Consider the following 11,103-nt stretch of genomic DNA (forward strand, 5'->3'; position numbering starts at 1 on the left):
AATAAATAAGGCTTACCAAGGAAAAACATCACTCACGTGGTTTATTGGCTTGGACAATAACAGTCAGAAACAAAGATAATAAACTTCCTCTGTTTCAACAATGTAAGGCCTAAAAAAACTTCTCTGCAAGTTTCTTTCATTATTACTGTTTCTGAAGGACTTAAAATTTCACAAGAAGGGAAATGTGTTGAATATTTTTTTTCTGTCATCTCATCAAATTATATAAGTCTGCCTTGGAAAAAAAAAATCTTAAACTGATTGCTGCAGCATCATACTCTCTTAAAAATATTCAGATACTAAAATGGCATATACTTGGGCAGCTATATAGGAGTATAACCAATTATTTTTAGGCTATCTTGGATCCTTTGATGACTCTAATTTGGATTGAAGTTGTAAAACAAGATGTTTGTGAGTTGCGTTAATGAGAAGAAAATTCATCCTCCTCTCCCTGCTTGCATGCAGACAATAAAGTGTTTACTATGAAATAGGTACATTCTCCCTTCAATATCATTTCCCCACCCCACAGAAATCTGAAGTTTGCTGAGAGGATGCAGATGATTTGAACAGAGTAAGTAATTTTTGAGTAATGTAAAGATCCCTTGGGGTTTTTTGTACTTGTAACCCAATGGACAATCTGAAATCTACCATCACTAAATCTCATTGAAATGTAACACTACAGAGGCATTTAGTCCTCCCCTTCTTTTTACTTGTGTCTTCCTATCATGCAAATATATGCTGACATTGAGATACCAAAATTGTGTTTGTCTACTTGTCTACTCTAAAATGCTTGACTGCCACACATAGTGAAAGCCAGACTAGGAGAGAATCTGTACATTTATATCCACAGGAAAAAGTACATACATTATGACTTTAGCATTCAGGAAGCCTGTGATGAATATTCATGCTTATCAATCTTGATCTAATTAAAACTACTTAGTATTAGACATTTACATGAAAGGCCAAACTAGATCTTTCTAGCTGTTAAAAGAAATTGTTTTAACATTCCACGGATTATGTGGGTGTCTCATGCTGAGAATTTCTGTGCTAAAGGAATTAGTAACAACAAACCCAGAAAGAAATTAAAGAACAACATTTTAAGACCACATGTTAGAGGTTTATATGAGAACTTAAAAGGGTCTTCAAAGTATTAAACCTCACAAAGCTATTGTGAGGATAAATGGTTTCAAGTCTTTTTTTTATTTTGTTTTATTTAGAGAGAGCATAACACAGAGGAATTAAGACCCTGATTTCATAAACTGCTTGGTTCCTAAATACTCCAGTGGTGTAGGCTCTCCAAAAAATGTTAATGGATGCTTTATGGCATGAACTGCATGACAGATAGAAAATCCTTTTTGCTGCAGAGTTGTAGAGAAAGTTTGGGTCTTATTGGGTGCAGGGGCTGAATTAAAGGGGGCAGAACCTTAAAGATAATGTTTAAATGTAGGGGCAGTCCTTAATCTGTGGAGTTTCCTGCTGTCAGTGTTTCCATCCTGCTCTGCCCCAGCCTCTGCCTCTGAGAGAACATTTTCAATTTTCATTGTGGTGTGAAGAGCACTGAGAGCTCCTCTCTCCAGCCTTCTCTTGGCTTTCTCCAGTGTTCCTACAGTCGTGTGGAATTTGGGAAACTCAACACCTCATTTCCAGCCTGTTCATAATGACCAGGACTGGTTGGGACTAATGACCACTTGAACTGCTGTACTTTTGCTCATGAAAAACATTGTTTTAGATATTCTATTCCAGATAAAATCTGTTTATTCTGGCAGATGTTCAGACTTGCCTCAGTCCATGTCAGTGTAGGGTGTCTCAAGCTTTCCTCAAACCATTGTTTATAGTCTCTCTGCCAGTTTGGAGAGCAGAAAGCTTTCTTTTTTCCTTTCTTCCCACCCCCAATCCCCCCCATAGTAAAAGATAATTTTAAAAATTGCTTCAGGCATTTTCCTAAGATTATGATTTAAAGTCTTATAATCTCTTGAGGTCCTTGAGAAATAGGCCAGTCTCTGATCACTCTTGAGCGGTTGCCAGCTTGCCTGAAATACAGGGAGAAGGATAGGATATGTCTGCTTTTCTAATTATATTTTTTAATATAGCAGCTTGCATAACCCTTTTTGTAAGTGGCAAAAAATTAAACTGCTCAAAATTATATATTTTCTACGCTGTTATTTTCCACTGAATTATTTCAAAATTATAGGGAATATTTAAGCTAAGCTTTCTACAGCTGAAAATATATATCTTCAGAAGATAGCTTTTAAAGCTAGGAGGAAAAGTGTAATTATGCCATTCTGAAAGTACTGTATAGAGACCTGATTTGAGTAAGCTTAAATCATCTGCTGTCAACAAGCAGTTGCTAATATATTTTGACCATGGTAGTGTAGAAAGAAGACCTTGTTTTTCATAATTTATTTAAATGGACTTTATTTTCAGATTATGTACCTGGATCTGCATTTGGTTGCTATTTCTATAATATATTTTCAAAACAATACCTTCAAACCAGTAGAAACAATCTCAAATTCCTTTTTGATCTGTCATTTTAGCCATCAAAATTTGACATGACTGTACTAGAGGCAGTCTAATGGTCCAGCTAGGGACATTATCCTGTCACCAACAGTGTGATCACATGTGGGTGAAAACAGCTCTGACAGTTTGAAAGCGCCACTTCACAATGGACTTTGTCACTGTTTCTCAACTGCAAGTTACTGTGCCGCTGTCTGAAGAGGAGTAGTTCATGTCACAGGGACTCCTCTCCCTATCACATTGAAAAATCGGCCATGGGGTGAATCAGCTTCAGCTCCAGTTAATGTCAAAAGGGTCATTTGTGCCAAAATGCCACAAGAACTGACACTGGCACACTGGGCCTTGGTAACTTGTAGCTGGAAACTGAAGACAGCCATCTGAGAGATGGTGCAGGCTGCATTTAAGGCAGAGGTTTTTGCAGCGCTTGTGAGAGCAAACCCAGATGGTGACTAGAGCCAGGTAGCTCAGGAGTAGCAGAATTATTCTGCAATTAGGCTGAGGGGTGACCAGCCTTGTAAAAGCATTTGCCTGTTGAGCCACAGCAAGGCTTTGGGCCCGTTGCTGTGCTCATGAGTAGCATCATTAACAAACTAATGCATTAATCTCATTATTGCAGTAGTATTGTTACTTCATGCATTTTTTCCTGTGGCAGTCTCCTTATTAAGAGCAATCTGAAGGGAAGGGTCTGTCTCTTGTACAATTTAAACCCTGCCTTGCACTCACAAATGCAGTTACATTATTTTATCCAACCCCTTTCCTTTTTAAATGTGTGAGCAGGAGAATTTCTACTCTGTTTTGACCATTTGTGAACATTTAGCCTAGCAGAGAGCCCTGCTTTCTCAGCAAGGAACTCTCTCTCTGTCTGTGGCTGCAAATATATGCAGGATTCATGTCACGCTGTATTAAGACCCAAACACGACAACTTTAGTCTTCAATAAAACAAACTGTTGCCAAAATGGAAATCAAACTGGGGAAAAAACTAAATAGTACTAATAAACTTCTGTGAATGTTACCTTGTCCTTCCTGGAAGTAAGTCCAAGAAAAAATAGATTATATATTGAATGTTAAGTACTGGTGAAGATCTAAACAAGCTAGAAGAAAATTTCCAATACATATATATAGAAAGCTTTCTAGAATTGAATACCAGTGAACTCATGGAGAGGATCACACATGATCCAATACATAGGGAAAAATGTCTTTTGGATATGGCTGTATGATTAAAATGCATCCATCTCAATGCTTTAGGCAAAGTCCTACAGAATGAGCCCTTGGAAATAATCCAAATATTCCTCCAAGATGAAAGGCGCCACATTCCTTCATCTAGTACAGATTCATTATCCTTCACTGAAGAGAAAAAATAAATAGACCCACATGTACTTGATTTCTGGATATAAACCTGCTCAGATTACTGCTGAGCTTAATTGGTACTGCTTTTATGAAATGGCAGGAATAAACATGGGGATCCATGGGGTTCTGCTTCCCAAGGGAGAAGCCACCAGCTTAAACACTAATGACTTACCTCTCAGAAAATACATAATGAAGGCAGAGGACTGGAATGAAGACACAGGAGAATTTGAGTAAACATCCATTTACTTTCACTATTGTTGTGAGTCAGGTGTGATCAAGTCAAAGAACACAGTTTCTGGGGTCATTATTTCCAAACAATTAGAAGCAAAAAAACAGAAAAGCATTAACACACAGAAAATACTTAATGTCTGAGCACTGAGAGCTTTTCTGTCCTGGCTTTTCTTCCCTGCCTAGTAGAGCACATCTATATGAACAATAGGAATAAAAATGTTTTTACTCTTCCAAGGTCTTGCTAAAGGTACTTTCTTTCCTTTTCAACATCTGTTTGATTGGAATGTGACCTCAGCCTCCCAGAACCTCGCGCTCTGTCCTGGTGTGTTTTGGTTGCATGAGGCAGGAGCAGCCGTGGGAGGTGTATTTCTCAGTGATGAGGTGTGGAGCAGTTTCTCAGAGGAGAGGGAAGGAGCAGAAGCAGCCAGTTCCTCCTGACCCTGTGACCCTTGGAGCATTCACGCAGGCTGGCCCCACTCCCGGCCCTTCTGCAGCTGGAGTGCAGCAGCACAATAGGGCTGGAATGTGTCCTGTGGGAATTCCATAAAGGTATAGAGGGGTAGGGAGGAAAAAAAATACATTCATGAATGCTGTGCACTGGGGGATTAAATGGATCCTCTGGAATGGGAACATTGCCAGTAATAATGATGTTCAGTCAGATGACAGCCTTTGTTAAAAAGGCAGTTATTTATTTATATGTATATATGCACCTGAGGAAAACCTGAACTCATGAAAATAGGTTGGTCTTAAATACTATTTCTCTTAGCTGTAGGAACAGTTAAATTCTCATAGTAAGTGCAAATATTTTCAGTAGTGTTTATTCAGCAGTTTGATCAAGATGTCAGTATTTTTTTTTTGTCTTTTCTTATCTGATAGTCAAACTAATGTTCCAAGCTTCAGTCCAATACTGAAGATGATAGAAAGTTGTTAGTAAGTTCAACTGTTTGTCTTGTAAGGATTCACAAGTGTTAGGTCTCCTGGCTCCTGAACAGTTTTTTAGGTGTTCTGTGCCTGTCCATGTCTGCAGACAGCATTCCTTTCAAGGGAAACTGGGTTTCACATGGAAGAAGGCTTTTACTGACATAGCACATCAGCTCACTAGTTTAGGTAGTTAAAATTGGATAATAGGGATTTTTCTCTGAAATAAAATATTTAAGAAATCCTGTGCAAGAAAATAGAAACTGGTTTTCTTTCCTTTGTTTTTTTTTCTATTAGAGGTTATGGAGTAATTTGGAAAGTTGATCCTACAGCTTATTTATTCATTTCTAGGCTAGCTAATATTTGGATATTATTATATCCAAATAATTTGGCACTTGTACAAAATCACGGAATTAAAGTGGTTCCAGCTTCTCTTTTGGCAGTGAGAATGAAGCAATGTTGTTATGCAAACATCTTCCTTTAATTTCTATGGTCCAAAAAGATTTATTTTTCCTTTCCTTTGAAAGAAGGGACAAATTTTCATTTCCATCTCAGCAAATCTTACAATTAGCTAAGCTCCTACTTAACACGCTCCCACCAAATAATGTTCACTGTCTGGATGACTTCTCAATATGTCTTATAGTCTTATTGTATTTTTTTTATAAATGGAAATGCTCTTGGACAGTGTTCTGAACTCCAAAGGACTAGTACTGCCATGGAGTATGATGCTTTGTTTATGATTTTACTCTATTGCTTGAAAAATATTTCTGTTTTTATCAGCCCAGTCAGCAGAACTCTGAAATTTTGTCCAGCCTATGCAGCTGTAGCAGCAAGGCTTGTTAGCAATAATCTCAGGAATGGCCAAAGCCCCAGCAGCAGTAATGGCTGAGGTTGGGACTTTATTTTAATGACTGACAGTAGAACTAGTTGTGCATATGTAAATCCTGATATGGAAAATATCAGAAAAATGTGTATTATTGAGGAAACATATATTTAGTGTTCCATGATAGGATCTTTTAGGAAAATGTCAAGGAGCTGCCTCTTAACCAAAGCAGTTCAGGCAACTTTAGTCCAGTGCTTGCAGGGTTGCATCAAACTTATTCTCTTCCCTGATCTACTGGGTTTGAGTTCAGCTGTGTTTGGTGCATGTCTCTGTAAATAATAATTGGTTGGGTAGTTGCAGTGACTCTGGTATTTTTATTTGAGAAGAATTTATACTCAAAGATTAAGAAGGTTTTGTTTTGTTGGGTTTTTTCTTAACTTCTTTTCCATCCCCTGGATGGGCTGATTTCAGAAAACATCGTTCTACTTTGAAAATTTTGTCTTTAGGGAATTAGTTCTGGCTAAAAAAATATGTGAATATGGACTATGGCTTTTCCTTGCCACAGGAAGTTTTTACTCCTTGCGTATGGTACACAAATAAATCTTTATTTCTTGAACAATTTTTTCATATGACTAAAAGGTGTTAAACATTTGTGAACTGACAAGTGCTTCTGATAACAAACCCTCTGTATTTACGTGGTTATGGTGAACAAGGTGTGGGTTTCTAGAGATGCTATTCCTTTTTACCTCTGACTTGGACATTTCAGAATGCTGGGATTTGCACAGGCATGTATCAGGAAAGAAGTGATTATGGACTGGAGGTGTCATTCTCAAGAGTGATGGCTCAATAATTGAAGAGAATTGGTGGCTCAAGAGAACCCACTTGTCTCCAGATGGCTGTAGACTCTGCAAATTGCTGCACAATTTGTACTGAATAGATTAGTGGGAGAGAGAATTCCCTTTAAGCATATATGAAATTGGGAAATTTGGAACTGAAGGGTTCATCTCTTGGGCAGTTTTCAAAGCCTTAACTGTCCACTGCTAACTTGCTTTTTTGGGAAAATGTTTCCTGGTTAAATTTTCCAGTAAAACATCAGTGTTAATGGGCTATTGTGGGATCATCTCTGTTCTCAGTTTTAATTTCATTGACTTTGCACTTGCCCAGATGAACTGCAATACATACAAGTGATGAAAATTCTGTGCTTAGGCTGTGATTTTTAAAAGGGCCTTTTGGAAAGACCTGTCTCTGGTAAGCATTTTTCTAATAAATTTTACCCTGTGGATTTATTTTTAGACAGCACCCCTATTTAGCTGTCTAAAAATTATAGTCAGTTGTTGAATTGTTTTAATAAATTCTCAGTGTTTGGATTAGCACAATTAGATCACACAGCCCTTTGATTTGTTCAAATGTGTTATAGCATTTCCACTACAACTTTGACACCTGTTTTGAGCACTTGCACCTTAGATGCAAGTAATTTGTTCAGATAATGCATTAAGAATGGAAATTGATGTGCAGTCTGCAAAAATACCTGTTCCATGACCCAGTGTGCAAAGGTGTCAGAACAACAGCAAAGTGCTTGATGTGAGGCAGAAAATATGAACCATTTTGAGGGAAAGTCATTAATCCAACAAATTCTGCCAAGATTTTACTGGCAAATGGTGTTTGTTCCTCAGCTCACAAAATAGATGCAAGCCTTCAACCATGTTATTATTCAGCAGATAGCTCAGTGATTTTTATCCTTATTCCTTGAACCTGGACTGTGTTCAGATTGCAAGTATTTCAATAATCTCTTAAATTCCTTACACTGACTGAGCACAGTTATCTGAATACTTTATAGTCACAATTTGAACAGTTTGGAGAATAATTATTGTTCAGCAGAATTGTGTGGTGCTGTTTGTGGTTCCTACTCAGGTGATGACCACGTCTGAGCCATGTGTCCTTTCTCTGCATGTTCACCAGGATGTGAAGGCCTGTTACAGTCAGGGGCAGGAAACAATGACTTTGACTCATGCTTTTAACCCTGGAGATTCAGCTTGCTGTGTGTGAGCTGTGCAGTGACTATCCTCTGTAAGTACAGGTGTGCCTGTGTGACATCAGAGTATCTACAGAGAGCCCAGATCACAGATTTGACATATGGCTTCTGTTTGCACCCATGTTTGTGACACTTGCTTCAGTTCCTTACTTTGTTTTCTTCTTTTGTTTCTTTTCAATAACTGCAATAGAAAGAATGGAGCTCCAGAGAATGTATTGCTGGGAAAACCTTCTGGGAATGCTTGTGAACAAGATCCCACAGTATGTGCTCAACATTCAATATTGATGCAGTTGAATATCTGCCCAAATCCATAACCTCACTATTTTATAGTAAACATGAGTAAGGTTTGGTCATATTTCAGATTCTGATAATGTAACCTTCCTCTGCCTGCATTCTGCTAGGCTTTGTCACTCATGTACCATTCTCAAAACTTAACAGCTTCATCCTAGGCTGCCTCTCCCAGAGCTGCCTGTAAATAAATTGATGCTCATAAATAACTTGGCAGTGGTTGGAGGGCTAACGTGTTAAGATCACTGCCTGTTGCAATTACCATCATTCCTTGGGATTGTTACTTGTTTTTTTGTCTTTTTTCTGTTCGCAGTGCTCACTTACTGCTTCTTAGCACAGGGTATTACTTTTTTCCCAATTTTTATTTTGAAGTAACATGATATCTATCTTTGTGGAACTGATTCAAGGCTGAAGTCCCTATACATTACACTATTATCAGAAAGAAAAATTGGTATTAAATAGACTTCTCTTTCAGAATCAAATATAAGTCTCTAACTAGAGCATACCTCAATAACATATTTGAACACTGCACAACACTGTTTCTCACATATGCAAATAAATAATTAAAGGACAATAATGATTTGCCCTAAGGGTCAATTAAGGAGTCCCTGATTGGGTCACAAATATCATTACTCATATCCTGTGCCTTTATCCCTCGGGCTGGTTTGTTTATTTTTGAAGATGGTTGCAAAAAGAGAACATTTTACAGTATGAGGCAGCTCCACCTGTGAATAGTGCAGAGTTTTCTGGATACTGGTGAGCCCAGAAATGCAGATGATTGTTCCAGCCCCAATGCACTGGGTCATGTCCATGGGGTGCACTGCTGATGTGCTCAGTAATGAAGACAAATTGAGCTGGTTCTCCTACTCATTAACTGCATCATGCTTTATAAACAATAAGACAGCATTCAGAAAGTGGAATTTAAATGGACAGTAAGTATCATGCTAGACTTGCAGTTTTATTTAATTGAAGACCAAGACAGGTTTTCCTGTACAACTTCCAGAATATAAAATTTCCAATTGAAATGAATTTTTAAACAAGCATTCCCATGTGGTGCATATATGTCAAACACTGCATTAGAACGAGAAAATGAAACTCATTCAAAAGTCTAAACAAATGTATAAATGGCTAGTTTATTTTCACTTCTGATGAAATGGGAAAAGTAAGCAAGCAGAATTGTTGATCAAATGGAAGGTCAATTTAAAACTTTAAAGAAAGTTCACTAATCAAAGATGATGTATGCAGTACTAGTAAAGACAGATTTCTATTGGGATGTTTTTTCTTTGTTTGTTTGGGGGGGTTAGGGTAGAGGTTTTTGGGGTTTTTTTTGTTACATTTTTGAAGCCTGGTATATTTCCTGTAGCTTGAACTCCATAGATATCCAAAACTTGGAAATGCTACATATCTGAATGTGGTTACTTATACTGATTTCATTCCGGGCTCAAACTTTTAGAAGAAACTCTACTCAGACTTCCTTTGTCTGATTTTTAACTGCAGGGCTGTCTTTAACTGATGCAACTAGATCTAACAAAAGCATAGTGACAAGAATTATTTGTATCCAGTTCTATTTTACATATTATCATGTGCTTGAGTAGCAATGAAGGCTTGAAAGAAGTATCCACATCAGTCAGTCACCACAATTAAACAAAGTGGAATTCATAATGTCTAAACAGGCAGAAACCAGCTGCCTACATTGGCCATTTCCCTCCTTAGGTGCACTGTCATTAAAAGACAAAAGTCTTTGAGTTCTGCCTATGTCTTTGCCATAGGTGTGCAATTTAGGCACAAAGCACATTCTTTCTTTGTCTGGCCATGTGTGAAAGGTGCTCATGCAATTCACTGTCCTGCTCTTCAGTTTGCATGCAATGTGAGGAGTTGGTTGTGCAGGGTAACGTTAGCCAGGGGAGCCAGAATGTTCAGGTAGACAGGGCCAAAACAGGGAGTATGGCCTGAGATTTACCACCAAAAGTAGAGGCTAAATAGTGGCAGAAATTGGTATTCCAGGATAAAGAGCAGAGCAATTACTGTTGCAGAACTAAATTGGGCTTTGTGTCTCACAGTGAATTTCAGGCAGTATGGGCTGAAGTGACACTACTGACTCCAGGGTAAGATAATCAGAACTGTTTTATTGGACATGAATCTGAGTATCCAGGAGGAGGAGGAGGAGTATCCAGGCTACCAGTATTGGGTACCCCAGGATCTGGGCTGCCGCCTCCTGCTGCCTTCTCAAGGGCTGCAGCTATGAAGACGCAGAGGAAGGTGAACCGGGTCTCATCTGGCATTAATGTTAAAGTTTTCATACATCTATTTTTCTTTCACTACTGAATTAAATTACTGTCACCACACATTCTGTGACTTGCCTGATAGTATCTCACATCTCGGGTGGGGCTATCAAATGGCTTCTCCTGAAAAGGCTGCTGTTTACACATTTTTTTAATTCAGACACTTCTGTTTCAGCAGTCTGTTAAACAAAGTAGTGTATTGATCTTAAAATTACTTATTATTAAGAGCCTCAGAACTATCTGTATTGTATTGACATTTCAATCTTTATTTTCTTGATCTAATTTCAAATTTAACAGAAGTGCAGATTTGAAATACTAACCTGCCCTTTTTTTTCATTTAGTTCTCTGCAGCTACAGAATGAACACTCTCTCTTGTGGACTCCTGCCTTCCTGTTATACTTTCTCAGTTTATGAAAGGAAAAATAAAACATTATCAGGTTGCAGTGGTTTGATTCTTCATTGTTCCCACTAAACCCGTGCATGTGGGGTTTCCTTTCTTCTTTTGGTGTGTACAAGTTAACTTATGCCAGCTTTTTTGAATATCAGTCTCTGCATCTACAGCTCTCAATGGATTTTTTTTTAAGAAATCAGAACATCTCCAAAGAGAGTGGGACAAAATGAAAGAAAGAAAGAAAAAAACATTTTGAATTTCCTGGGATGGAGTTATTTGA

The sequence above is a fragment of the Zonotrichia leucophrys genome, chromosome 9, assembly GCF_028769735.1.
Source record: "Zonotrichia leucophrys gambelii isolate GWCS_2022_RI chromosome 9, RI_Zleu_2.0, whole genome shotgun sequence".
Lineage (NCBI taxonomy): Eukaryota > Metazoa > Chordata > Aves > Passeriformes > Passerellidae > Zonotrichia > Zonotrichia leucophrys.